General features: G+C 42.9%; 1 long non-coding RNA gene across 1 annotated transcript in view; it reads left to right on the top strand.

Annotated features, from left to right (window-relative positions):
• LOC122562999 overlaps positions 1-6,189 on the top strand; it is a 36,933-nt gene extending 30,744 nt beyond the window's left edge. Inside the window, exons 3-4 of the long non-coding RNA XR_006315465.1 lie at positions 2,687-2,830; positions 5,349-6,189. This is a non-coding gene — a long non-coding RNA (uncharacterized LOC122562999). The remainder of the gene's footprint in view (positions 1-2,686; positions 2,831-5,348) is intronic.
• Positions 6,190-6,997: the final 808 nt, after the last annotated feature.

Raw genomic sequence — 6,997 nt, 5'->3', positions numbered from 1 at the left:
CTCGAATGTCCTCCACCTTCCTGAACTGAGGTTTCCTCAGCACTGTTGAGTCCTCTCTCAACCGTTATAGGGTTCCCCTTGTCCTTACCTGCCATCACACCAGCATCCACATAAAGATCAGCTGTTGTTTCTGCTATCTCCAGCAAGATGTCGCCGTTAGACCCTTATTCCATTCCCCTTCCCTCGCCTTCCACAGCAACTGGGCCCTCTAGAGCACCCTGGTCCACTTTGCTCCCAGCAAACCCATCCAACCCCATGGCTGAAGGTGTAAATCTGCCCATTACCACCTCCCTCAGCATCCAAGGGCCCAAAATACCTTCCAGGTGAAGCAGCACTTTACCTGCATTTCTCTCAATCTCTAGTCAACTGCACTTCTTACTCACAATGTGGTCTCCTCTACATTGGGGAAATGAAGTGTAGATTGCAGAACATCTACATTCTGTCTGCAAAAAAAAGCTCCCAGTTGCCTGCCTTTCACACACCGACCTGTTCCCTGGCCTACGTCTGTATCAACCTTGCTGTAGTGCTCCAGCAGAGTTCAGCATGAGCTGGAAGAACACCTTGTTTCCTGCTCGGGGACCCTGCAGCACTCAACTCTATAGAGAGCTCAATTACTTTAAGGCCTGAACTCTCCCATGCACTAGTCCCGAACCCCACATAACAGGCCTTTATCACAGTCTGCCATTACAATACTTACTGTTAGCCACTAACTGTTTTGTATCGCCGTGATCATTTACTCCTTACCCACCCACCCACCACCAATGCTTCACAAACCGACATTTTTCTAGTTACCATCAGTTTTGAGCAAGGGTCGCCTGAGCCAAACGTTAACTGATTCTCTTCAGATGCTGCCAGACCTGAGCACTTCCAGCAATTTTGGCTTTTGTTTGTTTGCCCTGCTGCTGGCTGCCTCCTAGTGATCAGGCCGTAGGTGTAGTGGGCACTCACCCTGCCTCCCCATCTGGAGGAGGACCCCCACTCCCTTGAATCTACCCTTTTGTTGCTGACCACTTCACTTACTAGCCCTCCCCAGTCAACATCCCCATCTTCCCATCCCTTAAAAGATGGAGTCTCCAAATGCATGTTTTGTTTTGTGCTAATATCTGATTCTATAACTCTAACTTTTCTTCATACGCATTATATAATCAGAGGTCCCTTATGCACTACATTCATAGCAGTTTTCAAATTGCTGCATTTTTCTTCTGTCTGCATGTGAGCCTTTTTGGTTTCCCCTCTTATCTTTTCCCTGATAAATTTCTCCCTGCATTTGATATTGGTTTATGTGCATGAGGTCTGCAGCTCTCTGGCTTTGTACATTAGACCTGTTCAGCCAATCTCTAAGCTCAGCTACCTCTGTTCACAGTTGAAGCTATGATCAGCATTGAGACCACTTGACTTTTGAAGAATATAATCCACAAGCTTAATCAAACCAGTCAGATTGAGGGAGCAGAGGATACAGGTAGGAGAGTGAAATGGTAGATGAAGTTTAATCTGGACAAATGTGATGTGATGTGCATTTTGAGATCTAATGTGGGAGAGAAATCGACAGTTAATGGCACAACCTTGGAGTATTATCAGAGGGATCTACGTATACAAGTCCACAGTTGCCTGAAAAAGACATCAAGTGGAGAAGGTGTCAAGATGTATGGCATGCTTTCCCTCCAAGTGGGGGCAGAATATAAAAATTGTGCAAGCTATATCGAACTTTACACAGGTTTTATTCCTTAACAGGATAAGGGTGTTGCTGGCTAGGCCAGTGTTTATTCTCCATCCCAGAGAGCAGTTGAGTCAACCACATCGTGGGTCTGAAGGTACATGTAGACCAGACCAGGTAAGGATTTTCCAGCAACACATTTTCACTCTGATCTCCAGCATCTGCAGTCCTCACTTTCTCCTCCCATTTCAGATTCTCATTGAACTCCAATTCCATCTCCCATGGTGGGATCCAGTTGAAACTGCAGCATCTGCAGACCTCACTTTCTCCTCCATGGTGGGATCCAAACCTGTCTCCCCAGAATGTACTTGGGTCTCTTATCAATCCAGTGATAATACTAGATTGTCACCTTGTATTTTTAGAATATAGCGTAATAAAAACCAGAGAGAACTACAGATGCTGTTAATCGAAAACAAATTGCTGGAAAGTTCCGCAGGTCTGGCAGCATCTGTGGAACGAAATGAGTTAAGTTTCAGGACCAGTGACACTTCCTCAGAATTGAACAAGATTTGCTGAGCTTTTCCATCAATTTGTTTCTTGTTTGGAATATTGCCTACTGTTCTAGTCACCACCAGAAGGATGTGGAGGCTTTGGAGAGGGTACAAACTGGCTTTACTAGGACATTGCTGAAAATGTGTTGCTGGAAAAGTGCAGCAGGTCAAGCAGCATCCAAGGAGCAGGAGAATTGACATTTCGGGCATGAGCCCTTCTTCCTGAAGAAGGGCTCATGCCTGAAACGTCGATTCTTCTCCTCCTTGGATGCTGCCTGACCTGCTGTGCTTTGCAGCAACACATTTTCAGCACTGATCTCCAGCATCTGCAGTGCTCATTTTCTCCTTTTTTACTAGGACATTGCCTGGATTGGAGGACAGATTGGACAAACTTGGTTTGTTTTCACTTGAACGTTGAAGTGCAAATGTTGGTGTTGGACTGAGGTGGACAAAGTCTTGATACCAGGTTATTTTCCAACAGGTTTATTTGAAATAGTACTGCTCCTTCATTAGGAGTTGAAGACTGAAGGACAACCTGAGGTTTACAAAATTAATGGATAGCTGGAGACCTTTTTTTTCCCCCCCTCTGGATGGAACTGTCAGTTCCTTGGATGTACCTTTTCAAGTAAGGGGCAAGTTTTTTCTCAAGGTGGTAAGTGCCTGAGAGGAGGTGGTAGAAGCAGATACAATAACAATGTTTAAGAGGCATCTGGTCAGATACATAGAGGCAGAGAATAGAGGGATATGAGACAGGATTTTAGTTGAGGAAGGTCATGTCAGTGCAGGTTTAAGCCAGAGGGCCTGTCCTTGTGCTGCATGGTTTTTATTGTTCTTTTGCATTAGGCCTCTGCTTAGTATATTTAAAACCTTTCCAACACACTTTTCAGTTCTGAAGAAGTCATGCCTGATGAGATGTTAACTGTTTCTCTCCATAGATGCTGCCAGACCTGAGTTTCTATTGTTTCAATAATGATCAGGAATCTGGAGACATTGGCTAAACAAATTGGTATAGTACTGATTTGAGACTAGAGTTTTGAGTTGACCAGTTTACAGTACAAACTACTCCAATTTTGTCATTAAGATACTAATATGATTTCTGGAAGGCAACAGTGAAACTGTTAAGAGGTTTCTTCATTCTGGCATTCTTGGGTCTTGCAATGGCAGTGACAGGATTGGATGCATTGATTTATAATCTTCTGCATTATAAATGGTAGGTAGTTTTTGGGAGTCAGGATGAGAGTTACTTTTGGACTCTTAGTCTCTGTATGGCTAGTCCAGTTCAGTTTCTGGTTTATAGCAGGACTCTAGAACTGAACTGGTAAATGCTTTTAGAAATAAAAACACACTTAAGGCACCACAAATGTTGCTGCACAAGACTAGCACCTGTAGGGGTAATGGCTGAAAATGTGTTGCTGGAAAAGCGCAGCAGGTCAGGCAGCATCCAAGGAGCAGGGGAATCGACATTTTGGGCATAAGCCCTTCAGGAATTCCTGAAGGGCTCATGCCCGAAATGTCGATTCTCCTGCTCCTTGGATGCTGCCTGACCTGCGCTTTTCCAGCAACACATTTTCAGCTCTGATCTCCAGCATCTGCAGTCCTCACTTTCTCCATGTAGGGGTAACATCAGTCTTAAATAATTTGTTTGCTAACAGGAAATCCAGTAGGTATAACTGGATCTTTCTTGGATCTACAAGCTGTAGTTAGTGCCTCAGGAATCAATGCTTGGCCTTGTGTACAATCTTGTAAATGATTTGGTTTGGGACTGAATAGTAGCTAAGGTTGTCAATAGCACTAGGATGGTTGGAAAAGCAAGTTATCAAGGATATATGTTGAAAAATAGAATACCATTGAATGAGATTGCAGAACCAGCAGAGCTGGGATGGAATGTTCTGGAACATTAAACAAAGGTTGGTTTGCAGGTACAGCATTTAACTGGAGTCATGCAGTAAAGGCCCATGGTGTCTGCACTTAATTACCTCAAAGTGCACTTAAACCCAATTTCTTGCACTTGTCACATCCTTGAATGTTATACTTGAAGTACTCATCCAAATATTCTTAAGATTTGTAATGTTTCTGGCCTCCACTACCTTCCCAGGCAGTAAATTCTACATATCCACTGAGTGTTTTTCCCCATCTGTTCTGAATCTCCTGCCCCACCTTTAAACTTTGCTCCCTTCTGATTGACTGACTGCTTAACCTATTCACCCCATCCATACTCCCTCTTTATACTCTGCCTATTTTATAAAAAAAAGGGAAAGATAATCTAATCCTATCTGTCGCTTTCTCCATTCCAGGCAACATCCTGGTGAACTTTCTCTGTACAAAGTTAAAAATCACGCAACACCAGGTTTAATTGGAAGCACTAGCTTTTGGAGTGTCATTCCTTCATCAGGTGATAGTGGAGGGCTCAATCTTAACACAGAATTTATAGCAAAAATTTAGTGTGATTTAACAAATTATACATTGAAAAATTGATAAGTCTTTCATCTGTTTGAATACCATAGTTTCACTTCTCGTGTAAATCTCAAACTTTTTTAAAAGTTGCATTCTCAGGTTAGCTGTTAACAATGGGTGATAGCTAGACAATATGTTGAAGGTGTTAGGCGCCTGTGTTCAACGCTCCAAAAGCTGGTGTAATTCCAATTAAACCTGTTGGACTATAACCTGGTGTTGTGATTTTTAACTTTGTACACCCCAGTCCAACACTGGTGTATCAATCATTCCTCTACAGATAGTGAGGACTGCAGATGCTGGAGATCAGAGTTGTTTGTGGTGCTGAAAAAACACAGCAGGTCAGGCAGCATCCAAGGAGCAGGAGAATTGACGTTTCGGGCATAAGCCCTTCATCAAGAAACCTGATTTGAAACATTCCTGATGAAGGGCTTATGCCTGAAACATTGATTCTCCTGCTCCTCGGATGCTGCCTGACCTGCTGTGCTTCTCGAGCACCCCACACCTTTTGAACATCTTCTGTACCCCTCTCGTGCCATCACATCCATCCTGTAGACAGACAGGCAATCAGAACTGCAAAATTGTAGGAGGGCAAATGGCATTTGAAAAGCAAGGTTTTTAATGCAGCTGAACAATATTGATGAAACAACATCTAGAGTCATGTGTACATTCTCTCATCTTTATTTTTACAGAAGTGACTGCTAACCTGCTTCCTGGGATAAGGTCATATGGAAGATTGAACAAGTAGGCTTGGCCTACTCCATTGGAGTTAAGAATGAGGTGATATTATAACATACACCCACCTGAAAAGACATGATAGGGTTGATACACAAAGGATGTTTCTTGCAAGCAAAATTCAAGATGGAGAGCATGATATCAGAAAGATGCCTCCTTGAAGATAGGTGAGGGTAGCTGGTGTGCGCAATTTACTTTCTCTGCAGAAGGTAGTGGAGGCTGGGTCTTGAAACATACGTACCTTTTGATAGACAAAGGAGTCGAGGGTAATGGGAGGCAGACCAGGTGGAGTCGTGATCACAACTCCAGCTAACTCATTGGATAGTGGAGCAGACTTGGACGTACCAAATAACTTCTGCTTTCAAGTCTCATTTGTGTTGGAGGACTTTTCAGGTTGATTTGGTCTGTAGGTGTCAAATTAACATGACAAAGGCGCAGGGTGGTGTCTGATTTGTTTTTTTGGGGGGAGGTTTCTTGTAAAACCTCTAGGGGAAATGGCCTCATTTTAATTAAGTAACCTAATAGCTTGTTTATATACATGTTCTAATCCAAATAAGTCAACACTGCATGTAACTGTCTTAATTTCTTTGTATGATATTGGTTAATGACTACATATGGTCATCCCTCTGGGAAATTTTCTGCCACTTTGATTTTATTGTCATGTCTGTGCCAGGATCGGCAAGATTCTTGTTTTCTACATTGTTATTCTCTGCTCCCAGTGTGGATTTATTGCCACACTGACCCAGGCTGTGCAGTTTAGGTTTGAAGGTAGAATAACAGTCATAGAGATGTACAGCACGGAAACAGACCCTTCGGTCCAACCTGTCCATTCCGACTAGACATCCCAACCCTCTTAAATGTTGCAATTGTACCAGCCTCCACCACATCCTCTGGCAGCTCATTCCATACACATACCACCCTCTGTGAAAAAGCTGCCCCTTAGGTCTCTCTTATATCTTTGCCCCCTCACCCTAAACCTATGCCCTCTAGTTCTGGACTCCCTGATTTTGCTCTATTTATCAAGTTGAGGGGCACTCTTTTTGCTGAAAAATGCTTATTCACATGGCAAAATGTGATGCAATTGCTGAGTCTGAGTCACTAGTTTACTGGCTTTTTTAGATTAGATTAGATTACAGTGTGGAAACAGGCCCTTCAGCCCAACACTCTTTTTGCTGAAAAATGCTTATTCACATGGCAAAATGTGATGCAATTGCTGAGTCTGAGTCACTAGTTTACTGGCTTCATAAATTCCACTTCCTAATCACTTGTTTGCACAAATCAACTTTGCCACATGGTGTGTGTAGGAATTCGTTTGATACCTAATTTCTCTATTGTTCAATAGTCAAAGTAATGGATCCTAGATTTTTAAATTGTCCTTAAGACTCCTGACCATACAAAGTTTAAGCAGAGAAAGCAGTTCTGAGGCAGTCACTCCACCTGAAATGTTAACTCTGATTTCACTCCATAGATGCTGCCAGACTTGCTGAGCTTTTCCAGCAATTTTTGTTTCCAATTTGCAGTTAGAATCAGTAATGGATGTACAGCACGGAACAAACCCTTTGGTCCAACTTGTCCACGCCGACCAGATTCCTAACCTAATCTAGTC

The sequence above is a fragment of the Chiloscyllium plagiosum genome, chromosome 26 (genome assembly GCF_004010195.1).
Source record: "Chiloscyllium plagiosum isolate BGI_BamShark_2017 chromosome 26, ASM401019v2, whole genome shotgun sequence".
NCBI classification, from domain to species: Eukaryota; Metazoa; Chordata; class Chondrichthyes; order Orectolobiformes; family Hemiscylliidae; genus Chiloscyllium; species Chiloscyllium plagiosum.
Note: the sequence above shows the minus strand (reverse complement) of the source record. Positions and strands in the feature narration are given on the sequence as shown.